The sequence below is a fragment of the Ascaphus truei genome, chromosome 9 (assembly GCF_040206685.1).
Source record: "Ascaphus truei isolate aAscTru1 chromosome 9, aAscTru1.hap1, whole genome shotgun sequence".
Taxonomy (NCBI): Eukaryota; Metazoa; Chordata; class Amphibia; order Anura; family Ascaphidae; genus Ascaphus; species Ascaphus truei.
The window spans coordinates 11,987,053-12,002,015 of NC_134491.1; the positions used below are offsets into that span (position 1 = coordinate 11,987,053).

Here is a 14,963-nt window from a genome sequence, read left to right on the forward strand (position 1 = left end):
CTCCTGCAGTTCCTAAGTCTGCCACCATGCCCTCTTCTAACTTCTACCAAGAACCCCGGTTACCTACCCCCAATCGCTATGGGGGTGACCCTCACGAGTGCCGGGGATTTCTTAATCAATGCTTTATACAATTTGAAATGAATCTTTCAAGCTTCACTTCTCCCCGCGCCAAAGTGGCATATATTGTATCTCTTCTTATAAATAACGCTCTTGCCTGGGCCTCTCCCATCTGGGAACGAAGACTCGACCTCACCCAAGATATCGCAACCTACACCAGGGAGTTCCGGAAGGTGTTCGATACACCCGGCCATAAGGTATCTGCCGCCTCTGTGCTATTTCATGTCTCTCAACGTAATCGTCCTGTTGCTAGATATGCACTTGAGTTTAGGACTATAGCTGCAGAGACTGACTGGAATGATGAAGCTCTGTCTGCTGCCTTTTGGCAAGGATTATCTGAAGCATTGAAGGATGAGCTGGCAACTTACGATCGTCCTACAGACTTGGAAGAACTTATCGCCGTCTGCATTAAGGTGGATCACCGCCTCCAGGAAAGGAAATCAGAGAGGATTCATCATCGTGTTACTCCATACCGGATCACTCCAGGTCAGGTGAACCAAACTGAGAATCCGCTCCCGTATACTTCTGAACCTACTGTATGCAGTTAGGGGGTAATAGTATTTCCAAATCTGAGAAACTACGACGCAAGAATGCTGGGTTATGCTTGTACTGCGGTACTTCTGGACATTTTGCGTATTTCTGTCCCCAAAAGTCGAGAAACGCAAGGTTCCCATGTGACCCAGGGGAGTCTCATTGGGAACGCTTTCTCTTTTCCCCATTTCCACTGACAACCCTTCTCGCATTCTCATCCCTATCAATATCTTTGGTCAGGGCTTCAAAGTATCTACGCTTGCTTTTCTTGATTCTGGTTCTGGAGGAAACTTCATAGATCAAGAATTCGCGGGACGCCATCTGTTTCCCATTAAGCGCAGAAAGAAGCCCATTGCCCTTGAAGTCATAGATGGAAGACCTCTTCAGCCGGCTTTTATCTCCTTGGAGACGGAGGTACTTCAGCTCAAGATTGAGGATAAACATCTGGAAAAGATTCAATTCAACGTTATTCACACCCCATCTATTAGCGTGATCCACGGTTTACCCTGGCTACAGGTCCATCACCCTCGGTTGGATTGGCTTGGCAAGGAACCCATTCAATGCAGCTCCTTCTGTAACAAGAATTGCATCCTAGAAGCAAGTAGCATTGGGGGTACCACCGTGACTGAGAAAAGGAAAAGGTGCAATTACCAGAGGAGTAGGCCGAGTACCAGGACGTCTTCGATAAGGTTAAATCCGAGGTCCTTCCTCCCCATCGTCCATTCGACTGTCCCATTGATTTGCTTCCTGGTACTTCCCCGCCCAAAAGGACCTCTTACCCATTGTCTATTCCTGAAACCAAGCAATGAAAGAATATATCGCGGAAAATTTACAGAAGGGATTTATACATAAGTCTACTTCTCCTGCAGGCGCTGTGTTTTTCTTTGTAAAGAAGGACAGAGCCTTATGCCCCTGCAAAGACTACCGGGCCCTCAATAAAATTACAGTCAAAAATCGCTATCCCTTACCTCTCATTTCTGAACTGTTGGATCGATTACAAGGAGCTAACATCTTCTCTAAATTAGATTTATGTGGTGCCTACAATCTTGTCTGGATCCGTCAGGGTGATGAATGGAAGATTGCTTTCGTTGGTCATGCCTTTTGGTCTGTGCAATGCCCCAGCCATGTTTCAGGATTTTGTAAATTAAGTTTTTAGAGACCTTCTCAACTCCTTTGTAATCATTTATTTCGACTACATATTATTTTTTTCTAAATCCATTCAAGAACACGTTACTCATGTGAAACAGGTGCTTCTACGCTTACATGAAAACAGACTTTTTACCAAACTTGAGAAATGTCATTTTCATCAGACGTCTACCATTTTTCTGGGATACATCATTTCCGACACCGGTCTCACCATGGATCCCGCCAAGGTCAGAGCAGTCCTGGATTGGCCCCAACCAACCGCTCTTAAAGCGGTACAGCGTTTTCTTGGATTCTCAAATTATTATCATTGGTTCATCCAAAAATTTTCTTTTTTAGTGGCTCCTTTGACTGAATTAACCAAGAAAGGAGTGGACCCGGCCTCCTGGCCCCCTGCTGCACTTCAGTCTTTCGCACTTCTCAAAAAGGCATTCGTGTCCGCCCCTGTTCTCATTCATCCTGATCCTAAACTCCCTTTTACTCTCGAAGTTGGCGCTTCTGATGTCGGGGAGGGCGCTGTTCTGTCCCAAAGAAAGAATCATCTGTCTAGGTTGCATCCTTTTCGGAAAAAAAATTCTCCGGCTGAATGCAACTACGATATTTGGAATCGGGAACTTCTGGCCATTAAATTAGCCCTTAAAGAATGGAGACAGCTTCTGGAGGGTTCCGATGACCCGATAACTATCCTCAGGGATCATAAGAACTTGCTTTAAATCGAAGGAGCACATCGCCTTTGAGCCCGTCAAGCCAGATTGTCACTATTCTTCTCTAGATTTAATTTCATAATTTCCTATCTTCCTGGGTCCAAAAATGTCAAGGCTGATGCCTTATCTTATCAATTCTCACTGGATGACAAGTCTGAGGATCAGCAGAAACCCATCTTTTCTCCCAAATTTCTCCCTTGTGTAACCAGCTTCTACTCACCTTGGTAGCTGGCATACACACAAGTGTATCTTTTCCGGTCGCGGGTACCTAAACGGACAGGCATCCACAAGACGGCTATGGAGGGCTTCTTTCCCACGCATGTGCACTTCGCCCCTTACCACGCTCATACTCGTGGAGGCTAGATTGCAGCTAGTGTTACAGAGCCAGCCCCAGCACGCGGGACTGCTATCTGGAGGGAATTGAACATTGCCCCTGCATACCCTCTCAAGTGGTGCCTTTACTGAAGAGGATATCGCCAAGATCGGGATTTATTAAAGTTTAATTATATGTAAGTGTTTACTTATCTATTTTTTGTATTACACTATATTACTCTGTAACGATGCGCGGAACACGCCCCCTGCGGCGTGTCCCTTCCTTACTTGTTTACTTCTGATCGCCGCCCTCTAGCTGCGAGTCAAGATCCTGTGTCTTTAAGGATTCTGAAGCAAGCAACGCCGTCTTGCTTTATGGCAAACCCTGCCCTCTTCCTCCTGACAGGAAGTAAGCCTCTCTTTGACTTTCTCTCTGCTATTAGTCTTTTGCTACCAGCCCTGGTGCCTGCTAGTACTCATCGCATACCTGCCTGGACCTCCTTGGGACCTTTACTTATCTCCTGTGGATTCCGGAAGACTGGGACAGTCACTCTTATACTACTGAGGTTAGTTTATCATCGGGTAGTGTAGGTACCTGCTTAGTAGGGTTCACCTTGACGTGGTAGCAGGCTTATAATTCCTTGGCCAATGGATTAGACTAAGAACCCTTATGTTATGTTTAGTTTCGCTGCACCTTGCTGTTTCTGTCACTATGCCTTTAAGAAGTCTGGACGTTCTCCAAGAAGCAATCCTTCTCTGGATGTTACCTTGTGCTCTGGACTCCATGCCATGCCCATGTTCCTGGTTTCCGTTTCCAGATTCCCATGCTGAAGTGTTGGCTTCCCACAACCCCCGCGTTGGTGCCTGAGAACGTGCGCACTCCCGCTCTGCTGTCAGAGCATGCGCGCACATGCAGCTGGATCACTCGTTTCTCTGAGTAGGCACCGCACCTCCGGATGCATCGCGCATTCTCATGCGCGCGGCGCGGTCACGTGACTACGTGCGCCGATCTCCAGCTGCGCGGCAACTTACTCCCTTCGTATCACCTGCGACCTCCCCACCTCGCTGACGGTCCTTCCCCTCTCTCCCTGCGCTTGTGAGGAGAGCAGAAGCGTGACATACTCTTACCTTGGTGCGCTCCTGTGTTCTCTTTTTCTTGGTTGCCTGGCTCTGCCGACGGAGTTCTCCGCCGGGATCCATCTTAGAGGTGGGGGAAGACACTTCAAACTACAGGAGCTGCAAGAGGACAGAGAGGAATCACTTTTCCACATCTATAGGAAGCAAGAGCGCGGACTGAACATTCCCTTTCTCCCAAATGTATTCTCTCGGCCACTTCATTTGGAGCTCTCAAGGACATTGTCCGCCAAAAAAGTCATATTCCACCTGGCATCTCGCCTCCTCAGGACCGTCTCTTCACCTACACCGTAAAAAGGTCCTCGAGTGGAGCGTGGCTGCGGTTAACAGTCTGTGTAAAGAACAGGTATCCATTTCTATCCGTTTGACCCTGTAACCACAGGTCAATTGGCTTGCGGTTACGTTCTGAAGAGTTTTACCGATAGAATGTATCCGTGCCTTGTTACTGTAGCTCCCCAACTTGAAAGGCGGAAAGTCAATTGCCGTGGGAACTGTGTCAATTGACCTGAGAATTCAGTGAACTTAGCGCCCACAAGCCGGCATTTCAATAAAGGGGGCTAACTCGAGAACGGAGGCACCCATCACCCTGGTTTTTGATGTGCAAGAGTAAATAAACACGAAGATACATATAAAAATTACAGTGATAGTACACCCAGAACATGATGTTTTATTAAAGTATGTAAAAACTGTGAATTTAAAATGTATAGGCATGAACTGTTTTCTCTAAGCCCGGGAAAAATCCTTTGGAATGCAGATATGCTAGGGGTGAATGAGCTGGGGGTATTTTCTTTCCTGCATTTCAAAGAGGTCCTGCTGAGTGTGATCCTCTTAGTCTAGGGCAAATGCAGGGATTAAAAGCCTCAGAGATCTAGGGTGTGAAACTGGCCGGGATGTTGCAGAATGGAAGATCCCGGGCCATTGACACCTTTGAGCCAAACCTCAGACTAAGGTGCGCCAGAAGCAGAGTGTACCCCAGGTATGCTAAGTTGCCTGGGTGTCAAGCCGACACATGCGCTTTGCAAACCGGAAAGCCTTTTTGCCCAGTTTTGCAAACTGCGGGCAACGCAGCCATTGGTGGGTTAAATGTTCCCATGGAGGGGATTGGGTGCACATGTTAAGGATAGCCTGGAACATCCTATAACTGTGCCCGCCGTGCTATCCCCAGTTTGATTCCTATGATCCATGATGTAACTACGTTTCACGCAGGACTTCGTTCAAGCACAGCGGTACGGTTCCAGTACGCATGGGGTTAATACCAACGCAACCAAGAAATGACCCCAAACTATGGAATTCGTTAGCCCTGAGGACTCCCGAACGAATTCCTAAGAACTACAACGAAATACTTTTAGGTGGCCAAGATATTGGATCGGCAAGTTGCGATCTAGCCATAGGACCTTTAAACAAAGACTGCATTTCTTGCGCTTTCGGGAAAAGGACAAGTTATTTGGTTTCCCCATCCCAGTAAGTGTTGTTTTAAGTGTATTCTGAAGTTGTCGTGTGTTTGTCTAGCAAGGAAATAAATCACAATTAATTTTGCTCCTTGTTGTGTTCAATCGAGTACCCAGAAATAGAAAAAGTGTCGATAAGTTTGTGTCCACCGTGACAACTTGATCCATTGGAAGGGTTATGGACCCGAGGAAAATTCATGGATCAGGTCCAGGGAAGTCCATGCCTCCAACCTGCTCCAGGCATTTAATCGGAAATTTCCTGCCAAACCGTCTTAGATCGCCCGGAGGTCTCTCCTCAAGAGGGGGGTATTGTAAGGATTCTGCTTGATCCGTGCCAGGTTTTCACTATGGTCCAGGTTTTCCGTCTCTCCTGCCCTTTCTGAACTCTGTGGCCATTTTGGGTACTGGCAGCCTGCTTTATAAGGCAGCAGTTACCATAGGGTGGCACCGAGCAAAGTTCTGTGTGTTTTCAGCTCCTGTCGGTCTTTGCAGTTACGCTTAAAGGCCACACGTATAGTGTCCGTGACCAGCGACGGGATGAGTGACGTCACCCATTGCCGTCGCCGCTAGCAAAAGTTATATTTCGCTTTGCGGCGGCATTGCAGGCTTCCTGGCATTTGTTTGGGTATGGGGTTGTCACATGAGACGACAGCCCTTGAAAAATCAAATATTGCCAGCTTCCAAAGTCCGCGATGCGACATCACTCTGTCGCATTGTCACCGTCGCGCTTACTATAAGCGCACACGGCGGCGGCAATGTATTTGTTTTTGGGCGGCGTCGCCCATCGCGGACACTATACGCATGGCATTACCCTCTTGCCTGTTTTGAATTCCTGTTGCTGACCCCAGACCATGACACCGGCCTGGCTACCTTCCGCCTGCCCTGACCTCTGCTTGCCTCCTTGACTTTGCACCTTTGCTGCCAGCCATGACCTCTGCCTGTCGCCTGGACTTTGCAACTCTGCAGCCAGCCCTGACCCCTGCTTTCATACCGACTACAGATACTCTTACAGGACTCTGTCCCTGGGTTGTGGTCAGTTTATTTGCATCCCTACCTCAACCCTGCGGGTCCGCCACTGATTTGAGATGAGCACCGTCACATTTGGACCCTAAAACTTGGACTCTGCAACTAGGTTTTAAAACAGGCTTCTGCAATGTGTTTTAAAACCCAATTGCAGAGCTTTCTAGCAGGGCAAAGATATCCCATAGAGTTGCATTATCCCTCCAAACACACAGCGACTTTATGTACAAACGCGTACCCACAAATCATAAACTTTTTGCGGGTAAAATAACAGTACTCCCGGTATAACAGGTTGTGACGGTAGGGGTTGCTGGCTGACCTAGTGGGGAACAATCCCAGCTATTTACCCCTATAAAACCGTGTAACTTGGCTGTCCTAGTAATATTTCATCCAGCCAAATGTCTTTAATATCTGGGGAAGAACTGGGAATGTGTAAATTGTCTGTAAGAATGTATTTCAAAGCATGTATTCTTTTCTTTGTGACAATCCTTTCTCCAATCAACATTGTTCTGTGATGTGATTTGGACTAGCTGTGTGTAATACTAAGTCCTGTCTATTACATAATTACCTTATGTCTCTATTTATGCCTGTGTTAGCAAATTCTTCCCAGATTAGATACTTGGTAATTGTGTGGTGATGGAATTAACATGATAGCCCTGCAAATGTAAATTAATTTATGTGCCTGTCATTTGTATGGAGAAAGACTAGTAATTCACTCAGTTGAAGCTCTCCATAGAAATAGATCAGAACAAAGGTAGGGGATTAGTTAAATCAATCATTTATCAGGTCTGAGCCCCAGGCACTGTTTTCTCTTTGTTGGCTGTCTTTGTTCAATAGCGACCAAGGGGTATATAAGGGGTGCTGCTGGACAGTGCATTAGGTTATCCCTCAGAGGGAGAGGACCATCTGGGTTACCCTCAGAGGGAGAGACACTCTGGGAAGGAGTGTGGAGATTCCCTCAGAAGTCCATCAGAAGTTCATCAGAAAGAGTGTGGAGTTTGCTGAAGTCCATCTCTGGGAAGGAGTGTAGAGACTATCAGAGGGAGATACACTCTGGGAAGGAGTATGGAGATACATTTCAGAGGAGATGCTGTGTCCATATATATATGCATGATCTATCCATTGTACAAATGAATGGGTGAAGGGTGAGGGTAGTTGCCTGGGGAGGGTGGTTAGGCCTCCTGGGTGGGTATCGGGCAGGGTGGGTTAACCCCTTAATTACTTTAGCGATTATTAACCGCTAAGGTGATTAAGGGTTTAGGGAACATTAGATTGTATTTGCTATGTATTTGTCTGGCAACGGAGGACAGAGACCTTGCAGTATCCTGACGAGGATGCCCTTCATAATGCCAGGGGTAAGTAGAACTGTATTTATTTACTTTATTTATGCTGGTTAATGTGTTTAATAATGGGCAAATAATATATTATCCATATCTGGAAAATAGTTATTTTGCCCGTTACTATACTATACTGTATGTAGGAAAGATGGTCCCTGGGGGGGCCTTGGCGGAGCACTACCAAAAAGAAGAAGGGTGGCTGGTCCCGAAACGCGTCAAAGTGACCATGTACTTTTCATTGACCACTCAATAAAGTGTTTTTATTCATCGCTGGTTGCAGCCACCCTTCTTCTTTTTGGTAGTGCTCCGCCAAGGCCCCCCCAGGGACCATCTTTCCTTCTATTACGCTGGACGTGATGCACCCACTCAACAAGGACAGAGCTGTGCTGCAAGAGGGAGATCTCATTATCATGGACTGATATGGTATATACATTTTGGTTTTGCTGGGGCTTGTTTGGGACCTTTATGGTATATATGGAGATCTGAGCCAGCCACTCAGCGTTACCTGTACTCATATACAACTGCATATACTGCTTATTTGAGTCTCCCATAGCACTTATCACTGCTCTTACTTACCTTGATCATAGACTTATTTTATATTATAAACACACATCCTTGGGACAGCTGAGACCCGTTTATTGGGAGAATATCCCTCACCCATCATTCACTATACTGTATGTATGTGATGGTGGTGGTGGTGTGTGTGTGGGGGGGGGGGGGCATGGGGCGGTGTTGATTTATTTAAATGTATGACATGTTTATTTTTTTTTACATATAGGGTTGGTACCATAGATCTGTGGGGACCTATGGAGACCACCTGAGGACACCCGGATGCCCACAGGTACCACCGGACGACCCGTGGATGCCCACAGGTACCACCTGTGGACCCACAGGGGACACCTGCGGGGAAGAACCTGGAGCCCCACAGCCGTGGGGGCCCAGCGGACCCAAAGGGACCACCCGAAAGCCCCAGACCCCTGTGGGAACCACCTGAGGGCCCTCAGACCCCCGTGGGAACAACCCGAGGGCCCCCAGACACCTGTGGGGACAACCCGGGGATCCCCAGATGCCCACAAGACCACCCATGGACCCCATTAGGGCCTGCGGTGACCCCCAGGTACAACCTGGAGGCCCAAAGCACCTAGTGGAGACCACCCGAAGACCCCCAGACACCCGTGGGTACCCCCGGGGTGCACTGTGCCGCCTGTGGACACCTGTTGGGACCACCGTGGACTCCCGTCGGCCTGGGGTATTAAGCCTGTGTGTAAAATAATAAATCATGTTTTTATTGGGGGCACAGGGGGTGGGTTATGTATTAATGTTTATTAAATATGGTAATGTTTATTGGGAGCCTAGAAGGTGGGTAGTGGGGCTGTTCTGTGTAGTGTTTTTATTGTGGTAGGGGGGGTGGGTGAAGGGGGTGTTGTCCCAAAGGGATTGGGTGGTTAGGCCTCCCGGGTGGGTATTGGGCATGGTTGGGTTAACTCCTTAATTACTCTAGCGGTTACTAACTGCTAAGGTGATTAAGGGGTTAGGGGACATTAGATTGTCGCTTTTTATTATTCTGTATTGTTTGCAACACCGGAGGACATGGGCGGGGTGAGGATGAGGATGGCCTTCATTGTGGCAGCCTGGCAAGGATGAGTGCAAGATTTATTCATTTTATTTATTATGAATGTATTTTAAATGGGCAAATACATTATTTTCCATATGTGGATAATAATAATTTTGCCCATTATTGTACTGTATGTGTTAAGGGGGGGGGGTGTATTTATTTAAAAATATTGGTAGAAAAGGAGGGGAAGGGTCCTCAGGCGCGTTGCTCTGCTTGTGGCTCCACGACGTATAGAACGTATGAAAATGAAGGGAAGAAAGGGGAACCACAGTGAAAAAACAACACAAAGGTATACACAATTCACTTCTTCATTTGGGGGGGGGGGGGTAGACAATGAAAAAATTCACTTCTAGGAGGAGACACACTCACATCTAGTTCCTAATTTGGTTGGATGACTTCTCCTCTGTGGGTAATTGGATGGGGTGGGGATGAGGGGATGCCTCCTGATATCTTTTTGATCTGTGTGGATGTCAATGACTAGAAACAGGAATTCGCAGTCCCTCAAGGTACTATACTGGAGGGGAGGTGTTCCCTACCTGTCTTCCGTGTGAAACTTGAGTCAGATCTTAGCTCAGCACATCCTCCCCCGGTACTAAGCCCTGTCCCCTCCAGTATAGTACCTTGAGGGACTGCGAATCAGAAGCGAACCCCCACAAGAACCTATGGCCATTTAAGAAAAGGGTGCAACCATCGAGTCTCTTATTCCTGTTTCTAGTCATTGACATCCACACAGATCAAAAAGATATCAGGAGGCATCCCCTCATCCCCACCCCATCCAATTACCCACAGAGGAGAAGTCATCCAATCAAAATTAGGAACTAGATGTGAGTTTGTCTCCTCCTAGAAGTGAATTTTTTCATTGTCTACCCCCCCCCTGTGAACTGTGTATACCTTTGTGTTGTTTTTTCACTTTGGTTCCCCTTTCTTCCCTTCATTTTCATACGTTCTATACGTCGTGGAGCCACAAGCAGAGCAACGCGCCTGAGGACCCTTCCCCTCCTTTTCTACCTATACTTGTACAGAGGTTGGTGAATCACCTCTGAGAGACTCGGGCAGCGGAACTCCCTTGTGGACAGAACTGAAGCTACATATTAAACAGTAGGAATTCTTTTTGGCGCAACTTCCCTTTTCTTGCTAAACTATTTAAAAGTATTGTTTATTTTTTGGGGGCACACCATTAATACCGCAGGCCTGTGGGGACCCCCGGACACCCGCGGGGATCACCCGGGGACCTCAGCGGGGATCACCCGGGGACCTCAGCGAGGATCAGCCGGGGACACCGGCCGGCCTGTTGGATGGTGTGCCTGAAAAAAGGTAAACAAAGAATGTTTTCTAAGTCCAGCTCCTTCTGCGCCTGCCTTTAGCTGGCGCATTTTCCTGGCGGGCTTTTAAAGTATGATTCACTTAGCACTGTTTAGAGAATCCCGCGGATTGGCAAAAATCGGCGCATTTGCTTTTTTTTGCCTGATCTGGCGGGTTTTGCGCGCGTGCCAGAAAAAAATGCTTTTTAAGGCCGATAAAGCGCTGTTATCACTGCTTAGTGAATCGGTCTTAAATGGCACTTTGCGCTCTTAAAATGACTTATTGGAACTTAGTGCATAGCCCCCATTATGTGTTAAAACTTTCCTACATACAGTACTGCACCGACACACTTTATTAGAGCAAATACCCAGTTTGTACCTGGCAGATACCTGGAATGCGCTGCTCCTCACCTCTGACAAGCCCCGTTGCGTTTGCCTTCCCAGCCTGGGTTCATGCCTGGCTGATGGGCGGCTGATCTGTTAAATGATAATGATTAGGATTTAATAGGCTGCAATGCTTCGCGTGTCTACCAGATGGCATAAATTCATGAATTGTAATGCAGTATATATATATATATATAAGGTGCAGTATTGCAGCCAGTGGGAATAAAATGCTTCAATCCCTGCCTGGAAAATACCTCAATGCACTCGGGCAGAAAACAGTCACAAACCTCAATACACCCAGGTATACCCGAATTCGTGGGACTAGCCGAGCTCGAATAAAGTGTGTCGCCAGTGTATGTTCCCTACATGTTCCAGAATATGGAACCTCACAGGTCTGGTGGTTTTATATGTTTTAAAGATTGTTCGCATTGTGAGTGTGCATTTTATTGTTTAATCTGAATTATAAAGAACGTTTCCAGGCAGTCTGCACTATTGTCCTTTATCTTTGTTTCTTTGAGATTGCCTGACACACGAATCACTGCTGCAGTTATTGCCACAGATTGGGATACACACTTTATAATGTGGGAATATGTGAGTAGTATCATCGATTGACCCTGAAGGCCCTTGTCCTTTGTGGGAACATATTATACTATTGTGTTTTTAATTTCATTTTTGGTGACTATCTGCGCTTCCCTGTCTTGGAGAAGAATCAGAACTAGAAGTACCCATGTGTTTTTATTTACAAACTACATTCCCACTTTCTTTTTTAAAGAGTATACTGTATCTTCAAAACATCTCTCCACTTCTGTCTTTTTACCATAAATATTGAGTAATTATGTCTAAATGCATTTGTAGACATGGTGATAGTCACCGTTTGAAACAACCGGAAAGAACAGAGCCAAAAGCTTCCTTTTACATGAGCAGTAAGATTCAAGTGACTGTAACTGGATTATAGATAAGAGGATTTTATACTAGGTCATTATCCACACATTATATATTCATTACTCTGCTCTGGCTTTTTCTTCCAGATAAGACAACAGTTCACTTATTTTGTCTTACAATTATCTAAATATCTTACTTACAGCCTAATTTACGAGGTGGAAATGAAGACAGGCAAGTACATATTTTGGGTCTATTTACTAGGGAAATAGTTAAACGGGTCAAAAATAAGATTTGTAATAATTTATCTTTATAGTGAAAATTGTACCTGTTCATATGATCTAAGAGGTCAGTCCCTGCAAGTGTATTAATGGCAGAGACATGTTTATGGGGTCCGTTCCTCCTAGGACCAAAGTGTACTAATGGCAGTGACAAGTGCATGGGGTTAGGCAATCCAAAAACTAAAATTACAGATTTTTTTTCCTTTAGGTTACCAGCCCAGATTACAAACAATCACATTATTATCCAGATATTCCTACCGTTCCTTTTGACATAGTGATCGCTGTGTGCTATTTTAACATTTTTAAATCATCGTATCTTCTTCCTGTATTTTCTTTTTTTACCATTTTAAACAGATAAACTTTACATTAATAATAAAAAATATAAAATATTATAAAGCCATGTTTACTGTATTATTCCTGATTCTTATGTACAATGCAGTGGCCATTATGTTAACAAATCACGCGGTGTATACCTCGGAATACCCATGTCATGGCGCGGGATTTCTTCCACCGTATCGCTGTCATGGGAGAGGGGGTTTGGCCCGGTATTAAAGGGGTTACACCCTATTTGGCCACCCCCTGCTCTCACCTGGGAGGTGAGGGGTTAACCGGACTGCGGTCCAGTAATGTGTTTTTACCCTGCTTCAGCACCCAAATGTGTATTCCCCTGTAACAATGTATTTCCCTCATTCCAGTGTCGGCACCAACACTCACAGTGGGATCCGTTCGGGAGGAGAAGGGTTAATAGTTAGGAAGTGATTATAGCCCCTTGTTCCATTTTCCCGCCTTTGCAAGCTCCATTTTGCAGTTTCTCCATAGGTCGCCATTGGGGCTCAATACAATCCTATGGAGATTGCGACGATTTGGGCCTGTTTCCATAGAAGACCTGCAGGTGGCGTTCGAGAGGTGGAGCGGCGGTTCCCCATTGAAAGTGAATGGAGTAATGCATTTCAATGGGGATTCCTGGAACCCGACCTACGGAGACGAGCTGGCAGCCTGCCAGACCGCAAAACCGCAAGAGCGGCAACATTGTCAAAAAAGAGCTTTGATCGGCGTGGGAACTAGGGCCTCGGTCAAGTTCACGGCCAATTGGCGTGGGAACTTTTGTTCTAGGGCACCCAGAAATAAAATTATTTTTGCCCCCAGACCCTAGGAACCCCCACACTCAATCACCACCGGGTCCGAGGATTAAGGACAACCGTAAAGGGTCGCGCTCGCAACGAGGGTCGCGCCATTGACTCTAATGGTAGCGGAGGTCCCATTGAATCCTATGGCAGCACCGGCCCATGAATTTCCTATGGAGGCGCCGGCCATATTGATTCTAATGGAGGAAAGTCGCGTGGGTTTGAAACAGCTAAGTCCGAAAGTGTATAAAGTGTAAACCTATATCTCTGGTTCTGTGAGTACCAGAGGGCTGGGATTTTGGCCGCATGTAGTCACTGTTCCGGCATGACTGCATGGCCATTTCCAGCCCTCTCTGATCAACCAGACGGAGTATGGGCAAATGTAAATGTTGTGGTTTTCCCAGTGACTTCAATGACGGAGTTGCTCCATTAAAATCCTATAGCGGTGGAGCCCATTGATTTCAATGGGAGAGTGAAACGCAGAGATTTCTTTGAGCTTATAGCGGAGAATCCTGCATTAAAGTTAATAGGGGATTTTAACTTGTTTTTTGAATCTCCGGTTCTAGGGGTCGTGGAAGGCTGATATTTGGCCACTATGGCAAAGGTCCTCCGGCATGAGGACCTGGCAAATTTCAGCCCTCTCAGACCCACAGAACGGATTATTTTAATATTTTTAGATATTAAGGAATGTATTGTATTTTGGGTCCAGGGTAAAAGCCCGGGAAGGCTAGAGCCCATATGGTAGGTTAATGCTCAGCGGGGAGACAAGTGGTCTACAATAAACCCCCTGATCAAAGGCTCCCCCACCCTGATTGTGTATGCTAGCACAAAAGAAAGCAGGACGTGGGTACTTGTGATAAGTGTTGTGTTTCACACCTTGGGACAAACGTTTTCCTATCCCAAGCAGACTGGGTGACGCCAGTCTTGTGGGAGGGGGGCTAGGGAAATGAGCCCCTGATTAGAATAATGCACACCCAGTGGGCAGGTATTACTTTGCCTCTCAGGTGAGGTGGCAAGGAGGGATTGGGTGCAGATAATTGTCCTCCAATGACTTGCACTCTGCCAGGGTATGGGACTGAAATCACATATAAACCAGTCTCAGCCCTATGCTAAGTATTTTTCGTGTCTTTTCGTGATGTCTTCATTTGTATCCTATATTGCTGGATGAATTGCCAATCCTGTACCTGATTGCTTCATTGTCCAACCCTTAAGAAAGTGCTATTTCTTGTCTGTTATTTGTATCATCTTGTGTGTTCCCCTTCTTTAAGGAATAAACTATATTTATTATATCTAAATCGTGTTCAATTCAACCCAGATATTTGGTGTATATTATAACCTATCACTAGCTACCGTGACAACCGCCTTTAGACGCGAGTGTAGAAAATGGCATTTTAGTGTTCTGGCTTTTAAACACCTGAAATTGACACAGTAGCACAGTACTGTACACATTACGATTCATTAATTTCATTGCATTTAATTGCACACAGTCCATGAAATTCAAACAAAGCAACCGCGATAAACACGTGTGCCTGGGGCGATTGGCCACGTTCATGCTGCGTAGAGTACAGCAGCGCACACGAAAACGGCGCTGTGATTTGTTAAAATAATGGCCGCTGTGTCTGTAGCTCCTGTT

The 14,963-nt window shown here is 46.2% G+C and overlaps 1 protein-coding gene across 2 annotated transcripts in view; it reads left to right on the forward strand.

The window, feature by feature from the left end:
- The first annotated feature begins 12,074 nt into the window (after positions 1-12,074).
- SIRT2 (sirtuin 2) overlaps positions 12,075-14,963 on the forward strand; it is a 45,670-nt gene continuing 42,781 nt past the window's right edge. The window contains exon 1 of one of the 2 annotated variants that reach the window (XM_075613350.1): positions 12,075-12,159. The gene's annotated coding sequence lies outside the window, so the exon portion shown is untranslated. The remainder of the gene's footprint in view (positions 12,160-14,963) is intronic. The other variant, XM_075613351.1, reaches the window with a different exon arrangement.